The sequence below is a fragment of the Hyperolius riggenbachi genome, chromosome 3, assembly GCF_040937935.1.
Source record: "Hyperolius riggenbachi isolate aHypRig1 chromosome 3, aHypRig1.pri, whole genome shotgun sequence".
In the NCBI taxonomy this organism is placed as follows: Eukaryota; Metazoa; Chordata; class Amphibia; order Anura; family Hyperoliidae; genus Hyperolius; species Hyperolius riggenbachi.
In genome coordinates, this window is record NC_090648.1 from 486,771,127 (window position 1) to 486,788,066 (window position 16,940).

The window sequence follows — 16,940 nt, forward strand, 5'->3', positions numbered from 1 at the left end:
CAGCAGCAGGAGACAGACTGGGGCGCCCCGGCGGACGTACATAGCAGTAAAACTGACATCTGAGGGGATGGCTGCTCATATCTTTATTTCAGGGATTTATTGTATTAAGGTTAAAGTAATTGCTGTTTTTGATTTGCTACTGGTATCTGCCCATCCTTTTACCTCCTCGCCATAAATGTCCACATCCCCTCCTCTGATAGGTTACTGCGACCCCGCCGAGTTACTCCCCACTGCTAACCCCTTTCCATCTCAGCCACAGTATTAGATCATAAATAAGCTTAAAGTTCTCCAGACAACTAACAAACCATCTAATAGCTCAATGATCAGGAGTCAGGACTAGAATAAGATGCTAATTATTCTGGATTGCGTGCAAATTTAATGCAGCTTGAAGGAAAAAGAGGTTCAGTTGTGAAGAAGGCTTCAGGGTGCCCATGAAAGTCCACTAAGTGCCAGGACCGCCTCCTGAAGATGATTCAGCTGCAGGATCGGGGTACAACCACCAGTGCAGAGCTTGCTCAGGAATGGCAGCAGGCTGGTGTGAGTTCATGGATATGAGGAAAGGCCATAAAGGCCATGGCCTAGGGCACAAAGAAGCAAGAGGCGGGAAGAGGGCTGGCACACTAAGGCAATTAAACTGCCAAACATGTAAACTGCAGCAGTCACAAACCCAGTACGTGCGTCCTGCTTCCACACTGCTCCTGTGCTCCCCCATCCTGTGCTGTGCTGTGCTCCCTCCAAGGGCGGGGCTGGTGACAGTGGGCCTTGGGAGGTAAAATGTCCAGATTCAGCCCTGCATGCACAGGGAGGCAAAGATGTGTGGAGGATGTCCTGGCGTCAAGAAGGGCAGCAAAGAAGCCACTTTTCTCCAAGAAAAACCTCAGGAACAGGCTGATATTCTGTAAAGAGTACAGGGACTGGCCTACTGTGGACTGGGGTAAAGTCATTTTTTCTGATGAAGCCCCTTTTGAAATGTTTGGGGCATGATTGTCGGGAGAAGAAAAGTCCTGTCTCATGCCAACAGTAAAGCATCCGGAGACCATCCATGTGTGGGGCTGCTTCTCATGCAAGGGAGGGGGCTCACTCACAATTCATGTGTGGGGCTGCTTCTCATGCAAGGGAGCGGGCTCACTCACAATTCATGTGTGGGGCTGCTTCTCATGTAAGGGAGGGGGCTCACTCACAATTCATGTGTGGGGCTGCTTCTCATGCAAGGGAGCGGGCTCACGCACAATTCATGTGTGGGGCTGCTTCTCATGCAAGGCAGGGGGCTCACTCACTATCCATATGTGGGGTTGCTTCTCATGCAAGGGAGCGGGCTCACTCACAATTCATGTGTGGGGCTGCTTCTCATGCAAGGCAGGGGGCTCACGCACAATTCATGTGTGAGGCTGCTTCTCATGCAAGGGAGGGGGCTCACGCACAATTCATGTGTGAGGCTGCTTCTCATGCAAGGGAGGGGGCTCATTCACAATTCATGTGTGGGGCTGCTTCTCATGCAAGGGAGCGGGCTCACTCACAATTCATGTGTGGGGCTGCTTGTCATGTAAGGGAGGGGGCTCACTCACAATTCATGTGTGGGGCTGCTTCTCATGCAAGGGAGCGGGCTCACGCACAATTCATGTGTGGGGCTGCTTCTCATGCAAGGCAGGGGGCTCACTCACTATCCATATGTTGGGTTGCTTCTCATGCAAGGGAGCGGGCTCACTCACAATTCATGTGTGGGGCTGCTTCTCATGCAAGGCAGGGGGCTCACGCACAATTCATGTGTGGGGCTGCTTCTCATGCAAGGGAGGGGGCTCACGCACAATTCATGTGTGAGGCTGCTTCTCATGCAAGGGAGGGGGCTCACTCACAATTCATGTGTGGGGCTGCTTCTCATGCAAGGGAGCGGGCTCACTCACAATTCATGTGTGGGGCTGCTTCTCATGCAAGGGAGCGGGCTCACTCACAATTCATGTGTGGGGCTGCTTCTCATGCAAGGGAGGGGGCTCACTCACAATTCATGTGTGGGGCTGCTTCTCATCCCAGGGAGTGGGCTCACTCACAATTCATGTGTGGGGCTGCTTCTCATGCAAGGGAGGGGGCTCACTCACAATTCATGTGTGGGGCTGCTTCTCATGCAAGGGAGCGGGCTCACGCACCATTCATGTGTGGGGCTGCTTCTCATGCAAGCGAGCGGGCTCACTCACAATTCATGTGTGTGGCTGCTTCTCATGCAAGGGAGCGGGCTCACTCACAATTCATGTGTGGGGCTGCTTCTCATGCAAGGGAGCCGTCTCACTCACAATTCATGTGTGGGGCTGCTTCTTGTGCAAGGGAGGGGGCTCACTCACAATTCATGTGTGGGGCTGCTTCTCGTGCAAGGGAGGGGGCTCACTCACTATCCATGTGTGGGGCTGCTTCTCATGCAAGGGAGGGGGCTCACTCACAATTCATGTGTGGGGCTGCTTCTCATGCAAGGGAGCCGTCTCACTCACAATTCATGTGTGGGGCTGCTTCTCATGCAAGGGAGCGGGCTCACTCACAATTCATGTGTGGGGCTGCTTTTCATGCAAGGGAGGGGCTAACTCACAATTCATGTGTGGGGCTGCTTCTCATGCAAGGGAGGGGGCTCACTCACAATTCATGTGTGGGGCTGCTTCTCATGCAAGGGAGGGGGCTCACTCACAATTCATGTGTGGGGCTGCTTCTCGTGCAAGGGAGGGGGCTCACTCACAATTCATGTGTGGGGCTGCTTCTCATGCAAGACAGTGGGCTCATTCACAATTTTGCCTAATAACACAGCCATGAATAAAGAATGGTACAAAAACATCCTCCGACAGCAACTTCTACCAACCATCCAAAAACAGTTTGGTGAAGAACAATGCCTTTTACCAGAATCGTGGAGCACCGTGCCATAAAGCCAAAGTGACGACAAAGTGTCTCCAGGGAATAAAGCATTGACATGTTGCGTCCATGGCCAGGAAAATCCCTAGAGTTAGTTAAGCAATCAACTTTACTGGGCGATCAACTACAGTGTGGTTGATAAAAGTCGATGGACTAGCGGCCTGCACACTGCAAGCGAGATCCTGTTGATTCTCCTTCACTGATCGACTTGAACAATGTTGTGCCTCCATACTATGAAAAAAAAAAAACGATTCTGTATCGATCAAAATCATGTGAGCATTAGCTGCTTGATTTATGATCCACCAATATTTTCCATCCTGCTGATCGAGTAAGTTTGTTGATTTAGGAAGATACGGGATACCTTCCATAGATCGAGCAGATTGATCCAATAAAATGATCTAATTAAACGGTCGATCAAACAGGAATGTATGGGCACCTTAAAGTACCCCAGAACCAAGGGTTTTTTCTTCGCGTGTTTTTAATCTTATTTTATGCGCGGTGCTGTGATCTATGTCACAGCCCCATCCTCAGCGCCCACTGTGGTCCCCGCACTGCTCAGCAGTAAAATTTCACTGTCCATTGACTTGTATTTACTCCGCCGAAGCCACAGAAGTCGCATGCTAATGCGCTGTTTAATTTGCAGCGGTCGGAAATATCCGACATGATGGGGTAAGTATACTGAGCCTCATAGACTTTCTTTGCTGTTGCATTACCCTGCGTGCAGAAAAGGTCAGGGCCAGAGCTACCATAGGAAAAAATGGGCAATTGCCCCAGGGCCCCAGAGCCTGTAGGGGCCCCCAAGGTGTCCCTCCCCTATCTTAAAGGGGCACTATTGCGAATTCCCTGGATTTTAGTCCCTTTAACATAGATATGTGTAAGTGGAGCAATGTTATTGCCACTTATTGTGACTGATCAAAAGGATTTTATACATTGCCACTGACCATTTATAGTTAGTGAGTCACGTCGGAAGGTTTACCTTTCTGACGCGACTTAGCATAATCCATTCTGCAGTAGGAGGCATCTGTAGTTGTAGTTACTGCAGCTGTTACATCTCCCCCTCTGGTCAGCCCAAGTTTGGTCCAACTTGTAACTGAACTATCGTGCAGTTACGAAGTTCTGTGTACGCTGCAGCCGCCATACGGGTCTATAGTTACATGCTGCCCGCTGAGGACCTCTTATTTGCAGCTGGCACAGTGACGGACACCTATTGGTGTCCGTTGCTGTGGTAACCAGCAATCGGCTTTCTAATTGCGCAAGCCAGCGACGGCATCAGCGAGCAGACACAAACGTGTATCTGCTCACTGATGCCGCCGCTGGCTTGCACAATTAGAAAGCCGATTGCTGGTTACCACAGCAACGGACACCAATAGGTGTCCGTCACTGTGCCAGCTGCAAATAAGAGGTCCTCAGCGGGCAGCATGTAACTATAGACCCGTATGGCGGCTGCAGCGTACACAGAACTCCGTAACTGCACGATAGTTCAGTTACAAGTTGGACCAAACTTAGCTGGGCTGACCAGAGGGGGGGATGTAACAGCTGCAGTAACTACAACTACAGATGCCTCCTACAGCAGAATGGATTATGCTAAGTCGCGTCAGAAAGGTAAACCTTCCGACGTGACTCACTAACTATAAATGGTCAGTGGCAATGTATAAAATCCTTTTGATCAGTCACAGTAAGTGGCAATAACATTGCTCCACTTACACATATCTATGTTAAAGGGACTACAATCCAGGGAATTCGCAATAGTGCCCCTTTAACTGTTGCTCCCCAGGGACTCTGCAGAGTCTGTTAAGTTGGGAGGTGATTGGGGGAGGGTCAGCAGCCAGCTCTTGGGCCCAGGAGGAAAATTTGGCTCCAACAAAGGACCTCTAATGACGCGTTTTGGTCGGGGGGTGTCTGTTGGGGGGCCCCAGGCTAATTTTGCCCTAGGGCCCAATTGTTACTTGAACCGGCCCTGGAAAAGGTAACACACCGCAAAGAAAGTTGGAAAGTGTAAAAGGGGCCCAAAGGAAACCTAGAGCAAAAAAAAAACAAAACCAAAAAAATAGTTACAAATTATTTCCCTCATTGCAATGAGGTTCACAGACAGCAAACTGTCAGCACCTTGGTCCTGACATCACACTGTGGGAGGGGTTTTGCCACAATATCAGCCATACAGACCCCCCTGATGATCTATTCAAGAAAAGGAATACATTTCTCCTGGGAAAGGAGGTATCAGCTACTGATTGGGATGAAGTTCAATCCTTGGTTTACGTTCCTCTTTAAATCTGGTTTATGAACTCCTTAGATCTGTGAGAAGCAGAGCCGCCTGTGCAGCCAGCCTATAGGAGATGTGTATTATTCTTCAGCATACATGTGCTTTGTCATATCTTTGTTCTCATTTACTGGCGTGGATAAATTATAACATCGCTCACCTGAGAGGGTCACTTGGCCGTAGCGCAATGAAGAACGAGCGGAAATCGCGCTGATCTCGTCAGAAACATGCACAGAGGCCGAGCCTGCAGTTTGTCTGCTGTAATTAGATGTAACAGCTGTGTGAGATGAATTATGTCTGGCCCCTGCCGATGTGTTTCAGCGTGTGGCGTGGAATCGATCGCACGCACGCTTCTCCTTAATGTGAATCTGGCACGTCAAGCGAGAGCCATCAGTCTGATCGTTAACGAATAAATGAACTTATAAAAATCTGCCAAGTTAGCTCCTCCTCGGTCCATAATACATTACTAATGCTCCTCCAGCTGGCTTAGGCTGGGTGCACACATAGCAGAAACGCTAGCGTAGCGGAAAACACTGCATTTTCACTGCTAATGGAAGTCTATGGGCCGCCAGAAAAACGCATATCAAAAACGCACTGCCTGCGCTTTTGAAAACGCTGGTTTTGTTACATAATCTTCAAAAATGCATCAAAAACGCACATAATGAAAGTCAATGGAAACGCAAGGTATGCGTTTTCCATGCGTTTTTGTTAAAAAAATTGTTTTGTGATGTATTTCCACTTCCTGTTGTCTTCCTAGTGATTTGCATAAAACGCAATTAAAAACGCAGGAAAAAAGCATACAAAATGCATATACGTTTTGTATATGCAAACCGCAAAAGCATTAAAATGCACGCAAAATGCGCTTGCGTTAAAAAAACGCAAACGCACCAAAGACGCATAACAAAAACGCACACAACATAAAATGAAACACGTCATAAAAAATGACGTCAACATTTCATGTTATGTTATGTATGGACCTACCCTGAGGCCTCATTCACACCTAAAAACTAAAACGCCAGCGTTTTTGTGCGCTTTCCCCCCCTCCCGGCGCTCCACTGCGCGCTGCATTTCTGGTAAAAGCGCTTTTCTAAGCACTTTTCCAGAGCGGTTTTGTAATTCACTCCCTGACGCAAGTCAGGACGTGAACTCTTTGACCTGGAAAAGAATAAATACAATTTATTTATTCTTAAAAACGCTCACGCAATCTCTGCACAAAGCGATTTTGTGAGTGTTTTGCGTTTTTCCTATACCTTCTGTTGAGACAAAATCACCTCAAAGATGGTCCAGGCAGCGCTTTGCTGAGTGGATCGCAAACGAACCGCTTGGATGTGAACTCCCTCATAGGGAATCGATGCACAAGCGATTTTAGGGCGATTTTGAAAATCACTTGTGCTTCAAAAAAAGGGCCTTAGTGTGAACGAGCCCTGAGAGAAATTGAGTACGATGCATGCCTGACAAATTAAGTGCAGCCATATTCCCTAATGTAATTAGTGCTTATGGTGTACCTGTCTCTATCTTTTACCAGGTTTACATTTATTTATTTATATATTGCTAACATATTACTGAGCCCAATACTACCTATGGGGCATCTTACTACCATTGGGGGCACATCTGGGGCACCTTACTACCTATATGGGGGTACCTTACTGCCTTAGGGCTGGAACCCACAAGGGCGATTTTATGAGCGTTTAGGGAGCGTTTGAAAACGCTAGCGTTTTTCAAAAATGCTCAGCTAATGTAAATGGATGGGCAACTTCCACTGGAGCGATTGCGATTAGAAAAATCACAAACGCAGGACATGCAGCATTTTGGGAGAGTTAGTGCTTCAATGTTAAGTATGTAATCGCTCATCAAAACCTGCACTGAGCGATTTTGCAAGCCTTTTGAAGTTACTGCACACTGTAACAAAATTAAAATTAATTGAAAGGACCAATCAGACTTTAAAACGCTAATCTCTAATCAACCGCTGGCAAATTGATACACTTTTTAAAAGCGCTCCCTAAAACGCTGATGAAATCGCTTACAAACTGCTCATACAAAATGCTAGCGATTGCGATTAGTGATAGCGTTTTGTAGTGAGTTCCAGGCCTAATGGGAAATTCTGCTGCATTACCTGTATGTATTGGAGAAAAACTGTGCCATTATGTGTATTTACTGGGGAAATGCTGCAACGCTCCCCCAAAACCCACCTTTTCCGACAAGCATATTCTCTAGCTTAGGCCATGCACCCTTCAACCTCGCATCTACATTTACTCCTCACTAAATAACCTAATCACGCACTGCCTGTACATATACTGTATACTTCCCCACCTCTTGTTTCCACCCCATTCCTTTAGATTGTAAGCTCGCAAGGGCAGGGCTCTCATCCTTTTGTGTCATGGAATGTTATTAATTTCATTGCTTGCACGCTGTTATACATTTATACATTTTAGTCATCATGTTACATCTGCTATTGTAATCACCTGTTCTGTATTTTGTATCAGTGTCCATATTTGATGTATATCATTGTCTGTATCATTATGTATCCCTTGTTTGTTTTCTTACATTGTACAGCCCCACGGAATATGTTGGCGCTTTATAAATAAATAATAATAATAATAATGGTGGCGCTTAACCACTTCACCATTTCCTCCCTTATGGACCAGAGCAATTTTCACATTTCATCCCTGCTCCCATTCATTCGCCAATAACTTCATCACTACTTATCCCACCAAAATTATCTATACATTGTTTTTTGCCACAAATTGGGCTAAGAACTACAGTATTTTATTTTATGTGCATTTTAATGGGAATAATATGAACTCTTAAAAAAATCATTATTCCTTAGTTTTCAGGTATTATTGTTTTGAAATAAAATGTGCTACTGTTGATGACACCCAAACATTTTATTTGCCCATTTGTCTCAGTTATACCAACATTTAAACTATGTCCTAAGTACAATGCATGGTGACAATATTTAGGTGTGAAAATTGATATATTTTTTCAGTTTTGTGTTTCTTTATACTATAACAGTGCTGTCCAACTTTGCGGGTATGGAGGGCCCCCAACCCCCCCCCCCCCCCCCAAGAAAAAAAATCTAGCAGCAGTTTCCCCACAAAGTGCAACCAGATTGGCAGCAGATTCCCCACAAAATGCAATCAGTTTAGCAGCATATTTCCCCACAAAATGCAATTAGATTAGCAACATATTTCCCCATAAAATGCAACCAGATTGGCAGCATATTTTTCCACAAAATGCGATCAGATTGGCAGCAGATTTCCCCACAAAATGCAATCAGATTGGCAGCAGATTTAACTACAAAATGCAACCAGATTGGCAGCATATTTCCCCACAAAATGCATTTTGACTGGCATCAGGAATACAGCCATAATTACCCAATAATGTCAATCAGGTCCACCATAAACCCCCTTTCCCTCATGCTGCGGCTGCTGTAATGTACATATTTACAGCCCCCCTCGTTCTTCCCGTGCTGCCGCAGCCGCTAACACACCTCAGATTGGCGGCGAACAGGAGATAGGAGCCAGCCAGACCGGCGCATAGCAGCCACACGGTGAATTCAAATGCAGGAAGTGACATCATTGGTCACGCCCAGCATTTAAAATCCACCGCGCGCCTGCTATGCGCCTGTCTGGCTGGCTCCTATCTCCTATTCGCCGCCGATCTGAGGTGTGTTAGAGGTGGCGGAAGCAGCAGCAGCACGAGGGAGAATGAGGGGGGGCTGTAAATATGTACATTACAGCAGCTGCAGCATGAGGGAAAGGTTTTTTTTTTTAAAGTCCTCTCAGCTCTGGGGACTCGGGGGGCTTTATAGCGCTGGCACTGCATGGAGCAGGCGGCAGGGGGTCACAATATGGAATGCCATTACAGCAGCACACCTGATCGAGTGATCGATGGGCACCCTTGTTCCTCCATTCTCCATCAGTTTAATCATACTATTTGCCTCTCCTTATCTTTTTATCTTGTGAATTATATCTCTATAACTAAGGTGAAGAATAAGTAATGTGAGCTAATTCATGAGATAAAAGGGAGAGAGACAGTGTGGAGGGGGAAGGTGGAAGAAGGCTCATAGACACCTCTAACATGCACACAACCACATGACAAACCACACAACCTGACGAACCACACAGTCTGTATGTCCACACGGTAAAGGCTCATAGACACGTCCAACATGCACACAACCACATGACAAACCACACAACCTGACAAACCACACGACCTGTACGTACATACGGTATGCCAAGCCCTAGACGGCTAAACAACCAACTCAATTAACATACTGCACACACAAGAGGACTGAAGAACTACACATTCAAAACAAGTACAAGTCTTTCAAATAACTTGTACACACTTGTACACACACACCAACTGCGTGATATCAGACCAACATAGATCCAACAGTTGGATTGATCAAACTGCCTGTTATCAGTTGTTCATCAAGATGTTTTGCACGCGTACACATGCCTGATTATCATCCAACAGACTAAAGTCAGATGATATAGTCAGGCTGCAGGTTGGTCTGTGTGTACTTGGCTCCAACTGATTATATTTGCTGTCTGGATTTACTTATCCATCTCTGCCAGTAGGGCTGCCATCTCAGCGGGGCACAGGAGCCCTATAAATCTGAATGAAAGCTCTGTGCCCGGGTCACGTCATAAATATTGATGGAATGCAGACAGTTGTGACGCTGGTGGAGGCAGATCGCCATGCGTTTCACATTAGTCACCATAACGCTTGTTCTTCCAGAGATGGTAAAATGTAAATGTCTCAGCCTCGGGGGTTACAGGAAGGGCGGGGCCCCTGGAGATTTCCTGACAGAGGCTATTTAGTGAAGGTAAGCTTTCATGCCACATGGGCAGCACATGGCAGCGGACACTGTCTGAGCAGGACGGGCAGCTGGAAGCGAAACTTACATCTTGGATTGCTCAGTGAGTCGCAAAGTGGACCTGTCTTTTCACAAACCTATCACACTGTGCAGCTGTGCTTAGGCAGCGTGTGTTTTAGTTACAAAAAGTCTTCTCTATCCTCTACTTAAAGGACATCTGAGGTGAAAATAAACTGATGAGAAAAACAATTGTATCTATCCTCCTTCTCTTAAAAATGACTTTTTTTTTAGATATCCCACAGTTTTATTTTATATTTAAATCTAGTTTTTACGTTTTTACTGTTTAATTATCCCTGCTCAATGACACGTTTAGTAAAGTATGCTAGAGCTCAAATCTATGAATTATTGACCTTTTTGTAATCTCTTTCCTGCTCTCAGAAGCCATTTACTGACAGGAAAGTGTTTTATGGCTGTAATTACTTATCATTGAGGGTCATGCTGTAGTCTGACCCAGTCCGGCCGGGGTAGAAACCGGGTAGAAAACCTGATTTTTAACTTTTTCAGGAAGAGAAAGAAAAACAGGAACACAGCATAGTTATTTGTGTGCTAGGCACTGTACATACACACGTCTGTCTCATCACATCACATGTCCTTGGGTTGTCCTTTAAAGAGGCCCTGTAGTGACATATAGTAGAAAATTATTCAGGATACCCACTTTTACAGTAATTAACCTGGTTTCAGTATCAGATACACTGACTTCCCAAATATTGCTGTATGTAGCCCCTCCCTCCCAGTGATGTCACAGCCAAGGTAATTTCGCTATGATGAATTCTCCTCCCAGAGCATTCTAAAAGTGGCAACTAATGGTCCAATTTCTAGAGAAAAATTGTGCGAGTGATCCGAAATTCTGATCGAATTGGTTGTAAATAATCTCCATTGATGGACACAATCGATTACGTAAGATTATACAAATAGTCGTCCGATTGGATTTTGGTCAAACCAACATTTGGATTTTCTAGTCGGTTGTAATAGATAGGAAGCAAAGATTGATTTGTTGATGGTGTAGTGAACGATTTTTCTTCCAATCAGAATTATCTGATCGCTCGAACACTGTTTCGCTAGCAGTTGGATCATTAGTGGCCACCTTAAAGGACATCCGAGATGAAAATAAACTGATGAGAAAAACAATTGTATCTATCCTCCTTCTCCTAAAAATGACTTTTCTAGATATCCTGCAGTTTTATTTTATATTTAAATCTAGTTTCTATGCTTTTACTGTTTCACTGTCTCTGCTCAATGACACATGCATTGAAGTATGCCAGAGCTCAAATCTATGAACTTTTGACCCTTTGTGTACCCTTTGTGTCTCTTTTCTGCTCGCAGAAGTCATTTACTGACAGGAAAGTTTTTATAGCTATAATTCCTTATCAGTGAGGATTACGGTATAGTCCGACCCAGACAGAAACCGTCACTTGCATACCAGACTCTTTCAGGCAGAGGAAGAACAAAAGGAACACAGCATAGTCATTTGTGTGCTAGGCACTGTACATCTACACATGTCTATCTCATCATGTCACATGTCACCTCGGTTGTCCTTTAAAAAAAACAGGTATATTTTATACTGGATTCTAAACTCTCGGCACATACGCATGACATCACAACTATGTAGTGCGCATGCACAGAGAGCTCCCAGCCGCAGGTTTGTGATCAAGGACGCGTGTCTCTGTGCAGCGCATGCGCACTACTCACTGACCTGGCTGACCCGATAGTAACTTTGAGCGGCCTTTAGGAGATAACGAAGCTGGGCAGAGGAGAAGGTGGAGGCTACCATGAGCACGAGGACTGCTTCCTACACTTTCCTCCCCCCCCCCCCCCACGTTTTTACAATTTGAGACCGCTCAGGTATTCTTTCAAGAGAAACCGTAACCAAGAATTGAACTTCATCCCAATCAGTAGCTAACACCCCCTTTCCCAGGAGAAATCTTTGCCTTTTCACAAACAGATCATCAGGGGGCTCTGCATGGCTGATATTGTAGTGAAACCCCTCCCACAGTGTGATGTCAGGACCCTGGTCCTGACAGTTTCCTGTCTGTGAACCTCGCTGCATTATGGGACGCAACAGCTGTTTACAGCTGTTTCCAACTGCCAAAAAAAGCAAGCAGCTTCTCCTTCCACTGACATCACCTGCCAGCAGTAAAAATGTCACCATGTAATAAATGTCAGAATGTATATCAGGGAGAGGAAAGATTTTCCAATGGGCAAACACTGACTAAATAAATAATTTATACATAATTATTGTAAAAATGAAGCACTTTTTTATTACATTATTTTCACTGGAGTGCCTCTTTAATGCAAACAAGAGATTATAAGTGACGGCTGTCAGCACCAACCATCACAGAGGGGGAAAAGTCTCAAGAGAACACATCCTGGTCTCACTTCTGCTTTTTGCTGATTTATATTACATCTGCTGCTTTGTCACTGGTGGCCTCCCTGGAATAAGCTGCAATTAGTGAATCAAATGTAAATTAGACATGCTGTTCTGTCGGGTGTAATTTACCCGAGTGCGTTCTGTGGCCTGGATGGTGGAACGAGGCAGCCAATAGCAGAGTTTACTGGTCAGGCTTGGGGGCAGGAGGGGGTACAATGAACATTTTTTAGAATGTGGGGCTGGAAGGCAGATTTAATTACTCGATGCTTCGTGTTTCCAAAATTCCGAGAACATTCAGCTAAAAAAATGCGTTCTGTGTAATAATACAGTAAATTGGCATCCAACGCGCGAGCTGTGGTCAGGCCCAATTCTCAGCGGGGGGAAGTGATATTTTTAAAGAGTTAGTCATGAAATATAGGCACAGAGATGCTGAGCTGTGCAGCCGAATACAAGGGTGCATATTTGTGCAAATTTCACCATTATATAGAAAGATAGATAAACACATATGGGGTAGAAGTTGTCACAAAAAAAAAACTGTAAGGTTTAAAGCAGGGCTGGATTTACTATAAGGCACTGTAGGCACGTGCCTACAGGCGCCTGAGGATGGAAAGGCGTCTCACTTTGCTCCTTGAGTACCTCTCTCTCTCCTTCCCTATGCAGGGTCCTGAGCAGAGTGTAAATGAGAGGTTACTCACCCTGATCTCGGCATTCCACTGACCAGATCTTCCTCCAGTCAAGCAGAGCCGGCCTTTGGGGGTGGCAAGTGGGGCAATCGCCCCAGGCCCTGCACCCTCTGCGGCGGTGGGGAGAGCGGGCATAGTAGTTAAAACTCACCTTTCTTCCGCCGATGCTCACAGCTTCCACCTCCTTCCTGCATGTCATCACAGGGGGCGCTGTTACCAATACACAGATGCCGGGACAGGAAGGCGATGGAAGCTGTGAGCATTCGCAGAAGAAAGCTGAGTTTTAACTACTATGCCTGCTCTCCCCACCGCTGCAACCACCAATCGAACCTTTACTCAGGGAACTTACCTATCTAATCTATACTACAGGCACCTATCTAATCTATACTGCAGGGTAGGGATGCTCAAATCCGAATCCGGGTGAATCCGGATAGTTGCTATCCGGATTTCACCCAGATACCTGTGCGGGGTGGGCGGAGGGGTCAAGCTTACCTGTCTGACGTCTTCTTTGGTCCGTCCCTCGGCGCCTCCCATGATGCATTCCATGCGGCGGTCACGTGAGTACAAACACTTCCTCCTTCCGGGTTAAAGGAGGAAGTGTTTGTAGTCACGTGATGCGCGTGGACCACATCGTGGGAGGCACCGAGGGACGGACAAAGAAGACGTCAGACAGGTAAGCTTGACCCCCCGCCCACCCCGCACAGGTTTACTGGGTGAAAAATGTCCAGCCTGTTGAGGGACCCCCGTATAAAAAAAACTCAAGGGGAATGACCTGTACTGGGTGGCTGCGCTACTAGACCCTCAGTATAGGTACAAAGTGGCAGACATGTTACCAACTCACCTGAAGGCAGAAAGGATGCAGCACTTGCAGAACAAGCTGGCAACTATGCTTTACAATGCGTTTAAGGGTGATGTCACAGCACAACGGAATAAAGGTACCACTACTAGTAATCCTCCTCCTCCCATGTCCACGCAGGCAAGGACAGGATGCTCCAGCGATCTCATGGTGATGTCAGACATGCGGACATTCTTTAGTCCAACGCCTCGCCTTAGCCCTTCCGGATCCAACCAACCTCCACCAACGCCTCGACCGGCAGGTAGCCGACTACCTGGCCTTAAGTCTGGATGTAGACACTATGAGCAGTGATGAACCCCTGGACTACTGGGTGCGCAGGCTTGACCTGTGGCCAGAGCTGTCACAATTTGCCATCCAACTTCTGTCTTGCCCTGCCTCAAGCTTCCTGTCAGAAAGGACCTTCAGCGCAGCTGGAGGCATTGTCACTGAGAAGAGCAGTCGCCTAAGTCAAAAAAGTGTTCAGCAACTCACCTTTATCAAAATTAATGAGGCATGGATCCCGGAGGGCTACTGCCCGCTGGCTCAGTGGTACTGCACATGCACGGACAGGCTTGCGTGGCTACTGCATGGCCACGCTGTAGGAAGAGGAGCTAGGGGGCCCCGATGTGGAGGCCGCACTCAGTGACAGGGGACATCTGACCACCGAGGGAAGCCTCAATAGGATTCTGAGTGAGGCTTCTCTCTCTTCAGGTAATGTCTTATTTTGGTCCAGGGCTTTGGCTCAAGATTACTTGCAAACCCATGTGTACACATAGGGCTAGGAACACATTAGGCAGAAAAGCTAGCATTGAGGAAAAGGCTAGCGTTTTGCCGCTCATGAAAGTCTATGGGCCGCGTGTAAAAACACACATAAGTGCCTTTTACATTGTGCATTTTTGAAAACGCAAAACTTGCTGCATAGTTGTAAAAAACCCTGTAAACCGCACATAATGTATCAGAATCTTAATGAAGATGCACCAGTAGCGAAGACTTTGGCGCCCAAATTTCCAGTGTTTTGCTGCTTATCGCAGCTATTAATATGGGTGTCTATGGCCACGTCCAATCTTCCCCACATTATTTCCCCATTTTTCACTCTGCCGCCAGGTCAAAAACATGAGCTCATGGTAAAACATTCTGGAACGATAACCGTGGATTCTTATCCCCGCGATGTGATGATTTTGCTCCCTAAATAAATAAAACCGGTCTGGCCATTCAATTTATTGTGGTAACCGTCACATATGTTGCCCTGGAGACATTTGTTCTTTTGTACTGGAGGAATCCTTGATGTGGTCTTTCCATCGGGTCTCGTCCTCTTCTCCCACCTCTCGCTGTTCTGCATCCCAGCCTGTGTTTCATGACATGAGAATGAGTTAAACACTATCATCATGTAATCAAAAACATCCAGTGATAACATACTTACACAGCACTAAGAGGCCTGCAACCGCCAACGGATAAGTAACGCGATCTGAAGAAGGCCGCTGCCTATTATTTGCTTCTAAAATGGAAACAATGCAAATTCCTGGTATCCATTTAGAAGATCTGCAGTTTGAGGAAGGAATTTATTGTTTTGGTGCCTTTCGTATCATGTACACATTAGATCAGGGGTAAGGAACCTTTTTGGCAGAGAGAGCCATAAATGCCACATATTTTAAAATGTAATTCTGTGTGAGCCATGCAATATGTTTCAAACTGGCACAGTGCGCATGCGCAGCAGAGGGCTCACGTCCCTGTTGCTATGGTGATGTGCATACAGTTGATCCTCCGGGCAGTGGAAGTGTCAGACACATCTTCAGCTTTTCATGAGTTTCAGCAACATCAGCAATGTCCCCAAGAGCCAGACAGGAGAAATACAGACTAACAGCTTGTACAATTAGCTAGCTGACTTGGGTTTTGATTCACTTTGTAGGATGAGATCCTCGCACTTTGGCCCAATAGGCTTGAGCCAATCAAAGTGCAGGGATCTTGTCCTACAAAGTCACTGGACCTGACAGGATTCAGGGTGAGACAATTGGAGCGGCCGTTAGTTTTGGGGGGGAGCGCGAGTAAGTTAGTAGTGCATGCTACAGCAGTAGCACGCCTACTTTAAAAATGTTACTTGCAGTGCCACACTAAGCTGTACTGCTTGGGCAGTGTAGCTTAGTGAATCAGCCCCCACTGATTTGTATGTGAGCCACATGTAGCCATCAAAACAGCCACATCTGGCTCCCGAGTCATAGGTTCCCTACCCCTGCATTAGAGTATACAAGTTGATGAAAAAGCATTGTACTAATCTGCTTTATTCTCCAGGCTGTTAACCCTCTCAAGTTAGGTTTCGCACACACCTCTTGCAGATCTATGAATCTAAGCAGAGTATAATGATGTCATCATTTAGTACCTCCCCCTAAACTATTGGAAGGCGCAAACAAATTACAGAACAGGAGGCTTCATTCAGGGGTGTAACTACAAATCATAGGGCACCCCAGCAAAACTTAGATGGAGCCCCCCCAATGTTTACCCCCTTTGTCTAGCCTACCCCTGGCGACCCTCACAGCCTGGGGATTCCATCTTTCCAGGGTTATAAAACAAGTGTGCACATCATGACCTTCACAACTATAACTAGTGTAGCCACAAAAACACCTGATATGAAGGATGGAGCCCTTTATCGGAGGCAGTGCAGTAGTGGTTGGAGCCCCCTTACAGTTCTGGGCCCCCCTGCGGTCGCAGGAGCTTCTTCCCCTGTAGTTACACCACTAGCTTCATTGTAGGTTGCTGTTTAGAATTACAAAGTAGAAGCTGTTAGGCCGTGTCCACACTATAAGCGCTTTTGTGAGTGCTTGCGTTTGATTAGCGCTTGCTGAGCGCTTGTTAAAAAATCACTCCCATTCACTTTCATGAAAATTGCTGTAAAAATCACAGATGTTCACGCGATATTTACCATGATTTTCATGAAAGTGAATGGGAGTGCTAATCAAACGCAAGTGCTTATAGGGTTTGATTCACTAAACCTTGATAACTCAAATATCACACCTTATCACAGATCACCCCTTATC

At 46.3% G+C, this 16,940-nt stretch overlaps 1 long non-coding RNA gene across 1 annotated transcript in view; it reads right to left on the reverse strand.

Annotated features, from left to right (window-relative positions):
* Positions 1-15,114: 15,114 nt before the first annotated feature.
* The window catches only part of LOC137564361 (uncharacterized), a 148,143-nt gene continuing 146,317 nt past the window's right edge, over positions 15,115-16,940 (reverse strand). The window contains exon 2 of the long non-coding RNA XR_011030584.1: positions 15,115-15,256. This is a non-coding gene — a long non-coding RNA (uncharacterized lncRNA). The remainder of the gene's footprint in view (positions 15,257-16,940) is intronic.